At 37.6% G+C, this 10,265-nt stretch overlaps 1 pseudogene; it reads left to right on the top strand.

Moving 5' to 3' along the window:
* The first annotated feature begins 204 nt into the window (after positions 1-204).
* LOC149148234 (uncharacterized) lies at positions 205-750 on the top strand (annotated as a pseudogene).
* The last annotated feature ends 9,515 nt before the right edge of the window (positions 751-10,265 follow it).

Below are 10,265 nucleotides of genomic sequence, written 5' to 3'. Positions count from 1 at the left end.
TGTGATACAGGTTGTGGCCGGTGTTCCAAAAAGCCTCAGGAAATGATGCCAGCCTCAGAGTTACCTCGGCCTACAACATATCAATTTATCACTTGGAGAATCTGTGTCTATTTAGCTTCAAGACTCCGATCTACTTCAGCCTTCAGGATGTATGTCTCAGTCAATTTTTTCTGTCTTCAAAGGAAGTGTGGATGCCTCAGAAGGATGGCATCTTGCCTTAGTGAGCTAGGAACAGTGAACGAAGACCAAATCAACACATTTGCTTTCATTTTTTCGAGATTAGGCGATGCAGTCTTTGCAAATGTCGAACGCGTGAATGCGGAGCTCTTCACTCTCACCTATGGAGCCATTGTGCGCCAGCTACTAACTGATTTTGAAGAGGTTGAAGAAGTTAATAAGCAGCTTGATCAAATGGGTTATAACATTGGCATTCGGCTTATAGATGAATTTCTAGCGAAATCAAATATTACGAGATGTGTTGATTTTAAAGAGACAGCAGAAGCTATTGCAAAGGTAGGCTTCAAAATGTTCCTGGGGGTGACAGCAAGCGTAGCTAACTGGGATGCAGATGGAACTGAATGCAGTCTTATCCTTGAGGATAATCCTCTTGTAGACTTTGTTGAGTTACCCGAGACTTGTCAAGGCCTTTATTATTGTAATGTATTATATGCCACAACGTTCAAAACGCACAGGCATATAAACCCATTCAATAACGCACAGGCATATGGAATGAACTCCTTTTGTCGGTAGCAACTTTCAAAACCCAGAGTGTTCAAAACATACAGGCATATGGAATTGAGACAACAGTTTGTCAGGTAACGTTTATCTAACAAACCAGGACGTGTCGGAGTGCTCAAGTAATGTTCAACTAATACAGAATTTCATAATGGAAAAGCTGGACGTGCAGGAGTGCTCAGGCAATGTTTAATCAAATATAGGCTGAGGAGGTGGTATAGGTTGGGAATTAACCAAATAGCTCAAGTCATAAAAATTTCGACATTTCACACTCAATCATGCCATTCTCACAGCAATGCACGCAGTCTGTTGTGCTCAGCTTCAATGTTTTAGGTTGTCAGGGGCATTAGGTAGTCAGGAAAGTTATAGGTAATGAAGACCAGGCCAGTTCTATTCAAGGCATCTCAAACCAGATGCTCAGGGAATAACAACATGTCATTTTTCTTCATTTTATTTTTTGTAACTAAAGGATAAACCATGAGGAGGAAAACTACACAGGCCACACATCATGGCTCTGATACCATGTTAAACACACATAGGCAACCAGAAATATGAAAGATAACACATGCAAGTACAATTTTTATTAACAACTGATATACATTTATAGTACACAGTTGTGACCATTGGGTTTCACTTCCCAAGGTCTCTTGGACTGCTTTGGTCTATTCGGATTCCACACTAACCCATTAAGGATTAGGTGTCCAACAGTTCCTCTTGCATTGGAAAGTAGACAGGTAGGGCTTTCCAAAAAGCTATCATGAGCTCAATTTGGACTTCGGGAAGACACTCAAAATCAGCCTCAAATTTGTGCTACGCATACAGATTTCAGGCGTGGCGCATAGAGAAATTTGGCCTATTTTTCACTCAGCGACTCAGAAATTCGCCTAGTTTTGACTAGTTTCACTTTTTTATGTAACTCTTGATATATATTGATTTAAATTCATACCTTTTATGTAATTTTGGCACATTATTACTCATCCATGTAGATTCATTCACTAAAAAGTGAAAATATAGTGAATGAATCAGTTTCCCTTCATATAGAGGCAAGTTGTTTCTTTGCCTATTTTTCAGCTCCTTGTTTATATATGATTGAAACAGCTCCTAGAATGATGAGCTTGACCGCTAGAGGCATCGGAAGGAGCTAGGCTTGTCTATATCATATAATTTCTCAGTCATTTTCAAGGTTGGACACTTGGGATTGCTGGGCACTCCATTGTACATTTCATTTCTACATTTTTGGGCAAAGGAAAGATCAGGGTTTTGCAACACTTGTTGGGATCCTTGTGGCTTTGTGTTTTGATGGTGTTTTTCTTCATGTAATTTTAAGTTCATTGATGTTTTATGTATTCCATTTCCCTTCTCTTTTCTTCTGAAATTAAACAAATTGAGTCACAAAGGTAGAATCCATGAGTTTGTTCTGCTCTGCCTTAAACTTTGTTTAGTTTTACATGTTTTCATCTATTTGGAAAGGATTCTTGCAGCCTCTTGCCCTCTTCAGCTCCTCAGTGGTATTTTCTATCCATTCATTTTATCTAAAGCATCAAAATTGTTGCCTACCTTGCCCCAAATGGAACTCTGCAAAAATTTGGCCTCATCCCCGGACCCAAATTTTCCTTTCCCTTTTTCCAACAAAACCCCCCAAAAAGAAACTCAAATTAAATCCTTGCACTTCATACCTAGCCTAAGATTAGTTTTTAAATCAGTCATGTCAAGCCCCATCTGATTATCTTTTGTTGAGATTGACCCGGAGAGAGCCCTCTCCTGTCGTAGGGCTAGCTACGAGGCTGAGCGTGGTTAGATTTGGACCTAGAATCTTACCTTTTCAGCCTGAGATAAATCTAGGCTCTAACAACAAGGAAGCCTACTTTAGCTTCTACAGAGAAATGTGTCGAAGAGGTGAATATTGGAACAATAGAAAAACCAAAAATGACCAAGTTTTCCAAAGGATTATCTCTCGAGGTAAAAGAAAAATATATTCCTTTATTGTCCGAATTTTCTGATTTTTTCGCATGGGACTATGCAGATTTAAAGGAGTATGATAAGAAAATAATTCGGCATACCATCCTAATTAAATTGGATCAAAAGCCCTTTCGAGAAGAGCTAATAATTATTAACCCAAGGTTGTTGCCATCCATAGAGAGAAATTAACAAACTTTTCAAGCAGGCATCATTGTTCCCATCAAATTTTCTAATTGGATATCAAATCTAGTCCCCAAGAAAAAGAAGACCAAAGAAATTAGGCTCTGGATAGAATTTAGAAGCTTAAAAAGGGTATCTCTGAAAGATGATTATCGACTTTCCAAAATGGATCATATCCTTCAAAGAGTTGTTGGTGCTTCCCGAATGTCACTACTAGATGGTTATTTCGATTACAATCAGATTTTAGTGCATGAGGATGATCAAGCCGAGACAACATTCACCACACCTTGGGGCACATTAAAATATGCAAAAATGCCATTTGGTCTCAAAAACGCAAGGGCCACTTTTCAGTGTGCTATGAATATAGTGTTTGCCATTGAAAAAGATGTTTTCTTGGTTATATATTTAGATGATGTAATGGTAGTTTCACATTCAGATGATGAGCATTTTCATCATTTAAGAGTTACTTTCCAGGGATGTATAAAGTTCAGGATCTAAATCAATCAAAAGAAATGTGTTTTTGCTATGGAGGAAGGCAAACTTATCGGCCACATAATCTGAAAGGATGGTATTTGGATAGGCCCTTCACGGGTAGAAGCCATTCAACAAATTGGTTTCCCTTGCATCAAGAAAGAAATCCAAGAATTTAATGGTAAGATGAATTTCTTATGAAAATTTATTTCTAATTTGGCTAAACATCTTAGAGAGATGACAAATATGTTGGAAAAAGAGAATGATGTAAAGTTCTTTCATGCAGTAAAGATGGTCCTCACCACTGGCCATGTTTTAATCAGTCCAGATTACTCCAATGATTTTATTATATTCTCTTTCCCTTTTGAACATACCGTGGCAGCAATATTAGTGAATAAAAGAGATAAAATTGAGTTGCCAATAACATTTTTAGTCGCAATATCATGGATGCAGCCCTTAAGTACAACATCATTGAGAAATAGGCCTTGGCTTTGGTAAAGGTGGTGAAATATTTCAAAGTTTACATTTTACATTCGCATACTCTTTCTTATGTCCCTAATGCAGCAGTAAAAGAAGTTCTTGTGCAAAATGACCTAGAAGGTAGAAGAAGTAGACAAATAACAACATTATTAGAATATGATCTTGAGATAAAGCCTACCAAGATGATCAATAGTCAAGGCTTAGCCAAACTCATGGTAATATTTCCATGAATATCTTTACACTTTGCGTATCGCTAAACATCAAGGTAATTGCATAACCTTCTTTTTACATGAGCATATTAATCCAAGTATTTAAAGATCTTCAATATTTGCCTCACGATCCCTTGAAAAAACGTCGTTCTGCTTCATTATAGTTGACCAAGGTATCAACCAAAAATTCTATCACAAATCCTCCAATGATGTGATCAAGCCAATGATAGACAACACATGCGAGCTTATCTTCAGAGGCTCCCAATCTCTACACTAACTCGGGGGTCCACACTATCAGACCTTCAAGCCACTACCTCCCTTGGCCATCTGCTAATTTTTTGATCCACTCGTATAATTCAATCGGGAAGGAATATAAGAAAATTTCATGTATCTCTATGTATAGATACCTATCTAACCACTATTCTTTCATTAATCGTGCATTTATGTTTTCTTGCGTCACAAATTTGTGGATATTTCTGTCCAGACAATCCTCAATTTCCTTCTTAATTGGGTTTGAGTGATGCGACATCACACATATCTTTATGCAAATCCTAGTCCCGACAACCAAACCATTTTTTTGCGGGTGGCAACCAAGGTTTAGACTTGAGTTTTCCAAACAAATCCCTACACTACTGGCCCTTTCGTCATCAACTTGTGAAGTGCAGACTTAAGTATCACCTGAAGCAGTATGGGGGGGTGCTGGAACCAAGTTTCTACACCTAGAGATGAGTGTGATGTCATTTTATGCCCTAAATTTTCTTTCACATAGATCGATAAGCATTTTATGGATTATCGATTATCAATATACTTCCTTTAGTGAACGTCCAGAACTTTGTGAAGTTCTATGACTGTCTTTCACAGACCCTAAATAGGTGAATCAACAACTTACATGCCTATGTGATTACTCCTACTTCTGTATTTACCGATATCGGCCTAAGTATATGATATATTTAACATGCATTAATATACTCTTCACGTAAACAAATATTAGTACTTTCGTTCATATAACAATGTAAACCATGCAAAAGCGCACATCAATACATTATTAAAACATAAATACATCATTCATCATAACATAATAGCACATTCTTCATAATTGGAGAAAATAGACAAAACACAAATATTTCCAGAATAATATTCTTTATTAATGCTTTAGTTCTTCTTACAGATTCAATACTTCCATGCGCACTCAGTTGCAGGGGTCCTCGCACTCAACTGTGAACACTACTTTAGGCCTTTGCGCACACAGCTATAGAGCCTCTCTTATACTCTAAGAATTCTTCATTCTTACTCTTAGTGACCCATTACATCTTCATTCTTCATTAGTTACTTACCTTAGAATCTCTAAGACTCTCCTTTTTATACAATCGACAGAAGGGTAAAACCCTTTATGACACTTTACCATCTATGCACTCTGCGACCACATTTTGTAGAGACTTTACACTCTTTACAATAAAACTTGGGCATTTTTCCACAAAAATTGGGCTTTTGCCCCAAAAGTGACCCTAGAGGACCCCATCCCAACACAATTTCAAGTTGCTCACAAGTTCTTTTTCTTCCCACACTTAGCCATTTTCCTAAAAATACTTTCAAACGAACAACTCTCTTTCACCAGACCCCAACTGAGTTGCACACTACATAATCTCAACCCTTAGTGATGCTTCTTTGCTTCTTGGAATTGCATAATGAGCAGAGGCTGTCCCTCAGGGTAGTTTCACTACACAATCTGAGACTTGAGAAACCTACCTTCCTTCCTGGAAATGCATAGAAGCTTCCTTAAGCCTAACCTGAACTGTGCATTTCACAAAATGAGTCATCAATCGCTCCATGCCTATTCATACCCAACAATGTTCAGATAGCTTGACCTCATTTTCCTCCCAAAATTGTGTAGAAGTGTCCCCAAGTGTCCTCCCTTAGTCAGAACTCACTAATCTCCAAAACTATGTAGACATGTCCTCTGAGGCACCTCTTCTTCCCAGTCCTGCCTTTCTTCTGAAAACTCTATAGACATTCCTACCTAGGTCCCATCATTCAACAACCACTGAGTCTCTCGACTGGGTGATTTTGTCTCGCAGTGGCCTTTTTGCAATTTTTCATGGGATTGAAGAATGTGGTCAGGAGTTCCTCAAAATAGCCTAAGCTGTGCTTTATGCAGTATCAGTGACCATCTCCCTCCCTATCAACTGACACTATGTGATGCATAGTTACTACGCCCTCTTTCTCAGCCTGTCACATGTCCCAGGCTGAGTCCATGGAAGAAGGTGCATCATATTAGACTAGGGAGATTTTTATTTGATGTCATCCCATCATGAGTGAATTGGATGAAACAATACACTATTAGGTCATGCAAATATGATGAAGAGGGAGAAGGAGGGGTGAACATGCTAGAAAAATCACTTACACCTAGATGCACAAATAAGCCTATCAAGAAAAAACAAAGAGAAAACATGCACGTAACCACTCACTAGCCACAATTACCTTGTTGTTCAAAGATACCATTGCACTACTCTCCCATGCTAATGGCAAGAGCCAAGGTATATCTCTAAGTATACGGAAATTGGGCCTTTATGCTGGATGGGACTCGTACACCAAATGGTGTGAGGTTTGGTTGTGACTTCATATCAAGGAGATCCCCTTGGTTGTTGAATTTCCAACACCATCAAAAAAATGGCACTAGAAGAAGGGACAAGAGACAAATTGTGCCCATAGAGTCTGGTTTTAATCTCTTATCTTCAAGAAGCTCTCCTTGAAATCATAATCCCAGGACTTTTTTGTAAAGAGATTAATTGTACCATCCCTGGGTAAGTTATTCATGACTTTTCCAAGCTGAAGATCAACGGTGAGGGAGAACTATCTTTTCGTGTACATTTGTTTCAAGTTATGAATTTTTTCCATTGTCACCAAATAGAATTTGAAGATGTCTGGGCTATATTACTCACCCTCACATTCGAGGTAATGTTAAAAAATGGTCTCATACATTTCCAATTCCTTCTATCATTTCATTCGGTCAACTTTTTGAGATGGTGTTTAAATATTTCGATAAGTATAGCCACCAAGATTTTTGTGAAAGAATATGCCATTTAAGAATGGAGCCTAACCAATAAGTTAAGGACTTTGCTGATGAGTTCCTTCACCTATGTTTGGAAATTTGTGACAAAAACTTGAACCCAGATTTCTTGAGATAAGATTTTAAATGCTTCGTTCATGCCTCGCATTACGGTTGACCTCATGTTTTCTATTCCTCCCTAACTCTTGAAAATCGTGACCCACCTCATATTTTATAGGAGGAGCCCAATACCATGTGGGTGCCTCCTTACGGTGATCATGAAACTGGGAAATTTTTGAGTCAAATCTTTATCCCATATTCTCATCCATCTCCTACTTCCAATGAAGGAAATTCCATAATGTCTCAGGAAGCCTACAATGAAGACTCACTCCTCCATTTCACAAGAGGGTGTCACCATTGACTACTCTAATCTCAAGGTTGATCCAGATTTCTATTATCCTCTATCTTCTTCACATCATGACTCTTTGTACCCTGACCCACTTGGTCAATCTGCTTTACCAACTAGTTTTTCACATTCTCTTGGTTCTAAAGATGATAGCTCAAATTGTGATCAGGTGCAAGGTAGTCACATTATGAAGGTGGAGGAGTTTAAAGGTGAGGACACTATCAATTTCTCCACTCTATTTCAAAATTTTCCACGTACAAACAATAAGTTTCCACTCTTGAATGACTCTTAATCTTCTAATCTCAGTCAATCAATTCTTACAATGAAACGCCAACCTTGTGTAGAAATAATTCCAATTCTTCCATATGCCATGTTAGATTCCAAAGCACATAAAGTGATCGTTTGGTTTCTCATGAAGATTCTAATTTAGATATAAAACATGCTTTGGTCAAAGAACATGTTTATACCAAAATTCCTCTTCACCTCACTTTCCCTTGTGTCTTACCATTTGCAACGCATCTACATGCAATAGAGATACTCCATGTTCTCTTGCTTCTTTAGACGATGAGTTTTCTCCTCGATTGACACAAGGGAGTGAGGTTTTCCATGATGACATTGAAAGTAGTCAAATATATCCAGTGAACTTATAATTTAGTTAATTCATCATATGTTGATCTTTAATCAGTGCATTAGTGCTTTATTAAAAATGAAACAGTAACCATGTGCAGTAATAACAAAATAAACCATCACACATAAGAAACACACATGAGCACCCTGATTTAATGTGGAAACCCAATGTAGGAGAAAAACAACCTACTATTGTTGTCTCTATATTCTTGTAAAATAAAGAATAATGTGTTTACAATATTGTACTTGTGCAGACTCATACCAGTATGTAGGCACCCACCTATAGAAGGCTAAAACCTTCTCTCCTTATCCAGCTTCTACTGGAAGGGAGCTACAACCCCTTAACTATTGTACTAGCCAATATGTTTACTAGTACATAGGCGCCAACCTATAGAAGGCTACAACCTTCACTCATTCTCCAGCTACTACTGGAAGGGAGCTCAAACCCCCTAATCAAGTCACCAACCACTATTGGCAGGAAGCTTTGACTTCCTCACTGAAGGCTCCAACCCTCAATGTATTCTAGGGACCACGTTTCATGAATTTTCAGATTGGATACTCCTCATACACAACACTACAATATGAAGGCCACGTTTCATCAAATTTTCACACTGAACCCATTAGTAACATTGAAGCTAAAAATCATTGACCATTTCAATACAACCATAAAAACCAATTACTGAAACTCAATCATCAATTTCTAACATAATTGAAACCAATCATCAATATCTTAATCAACCAAAACTGAATCAATCAATCATTGAAACCTCTAACATACTAAATCAAACAATCACTGAACCTATGACACAATTGAATCAACCATTCATTCAATCTTAATCAAATTCAACCAATCAAATGGAACAGACGGATCACTGTAACTAATACATAGATCTGAACCTAGAACACTACATCAAAGGCTAGAACTAACTGTAACCTCAAAAATCATGTGTCAGACTGTATATGCTTCTTCAATGAAGCCAATGTGCATGTATACACAACTTCTTTTGCCCCAACCTACGTATACCTATAAAGATACTAAATCATAAAATCTTTGAACCACAAACTATACCAATCAGTTACATTATGAATATCTACTATCAATTTACAGGGTTGTAAAAAAATAGTAGGAAGGATCACCCTTCTTACTCAATCCATCAATCAATTAGACACAAACACTTTATGCATTCAATTTTACTTTCAGATCTAAGAAGACTTCATTGACAGACGGCGTAAAACAACAACACTGAGATGATAGATCGGTCATCCGTGAACATCAAAATTTTATTTTGCATACACTACTTGGAAGAGATGAACCAACGTGTATACGCGCCTTCGCCAAAGTGAACCAACTTATAGATCTGCAAATACTTACTTATAACTTCACTGCAATTCTAGACTTCAGACATACCCAAATCATCACATATAAAGGATACAACATGTTTTAGCCATGAGATCTAGCCTATCCATTATCATGTCACATAATTATAAGTCACTATGATCCTGATCCATCACTAGAGCTCATCCATCATCAAACACTCAAGTGCATACATAGTCTAGATCAAGCAAAGCATCACAAACCCATAACATGCAAATTTTGTTTTTATCTAACTCTTCATAAGATATTCATTACTTGTGCCCTTAGCCCTTTGATCTTCTCCTCCTTATATACTTAGATCCTTTGTTAATACGTTGGGCCAAAACCTCATACCAGTACCTTGGACTAAAAACCTTGGACCAAAACCTCATACCAGTACCTCGAACCAAAAGCCATGCACCAATACCTTGGACCAAAAACGTCAGATCAAAACCTCAAACCAATACCTCAGAACAAAAAATTCACTTAGGTCTGTGGTATTCTTGGATGGGATCAAATAGCCATTACTTTGCTCAATATTATGGGCTAATGCTGTGGTATTGACCCCTGGTATTGTCTCCTCTTGACTTTCCTTGAGTTTCCAACATATACGCACTTTTATTCTTGAGAAAGTGAAAGTATACGTATACGCTCTTTTTATTCTGTGAACCAACTGTATATGTTTTTTTGACTCAGTGTACATGTTTATACAACTTAAACTAATTTTAACCATCCTTTACCTTCAACTTCTTCATTATGATACTTTAGTTCGATCTTCCTGTTCTTCTGTGCCAATGC

The sequence above is a fragment of the Pinus tabuliformis genome, chromosome 9 (genome assembly GCF_031772625.1).
Source record: "Pinus tabuliformis cultivar Carrire ecotype Pingquan chromosome 9, CPIR1, whole genome shotgun sequence".
Taxonomy (NCBI): domain Eukaryota; kingdom Viridiplantae; phylum Streptophyta; class Pinopsida; order Pinales; family Pinaceae; genus Pinus; species Pinus tabuliformis.
This window is presented reverse-complemented; position numbering and strand designations above follow the sequence as displayed.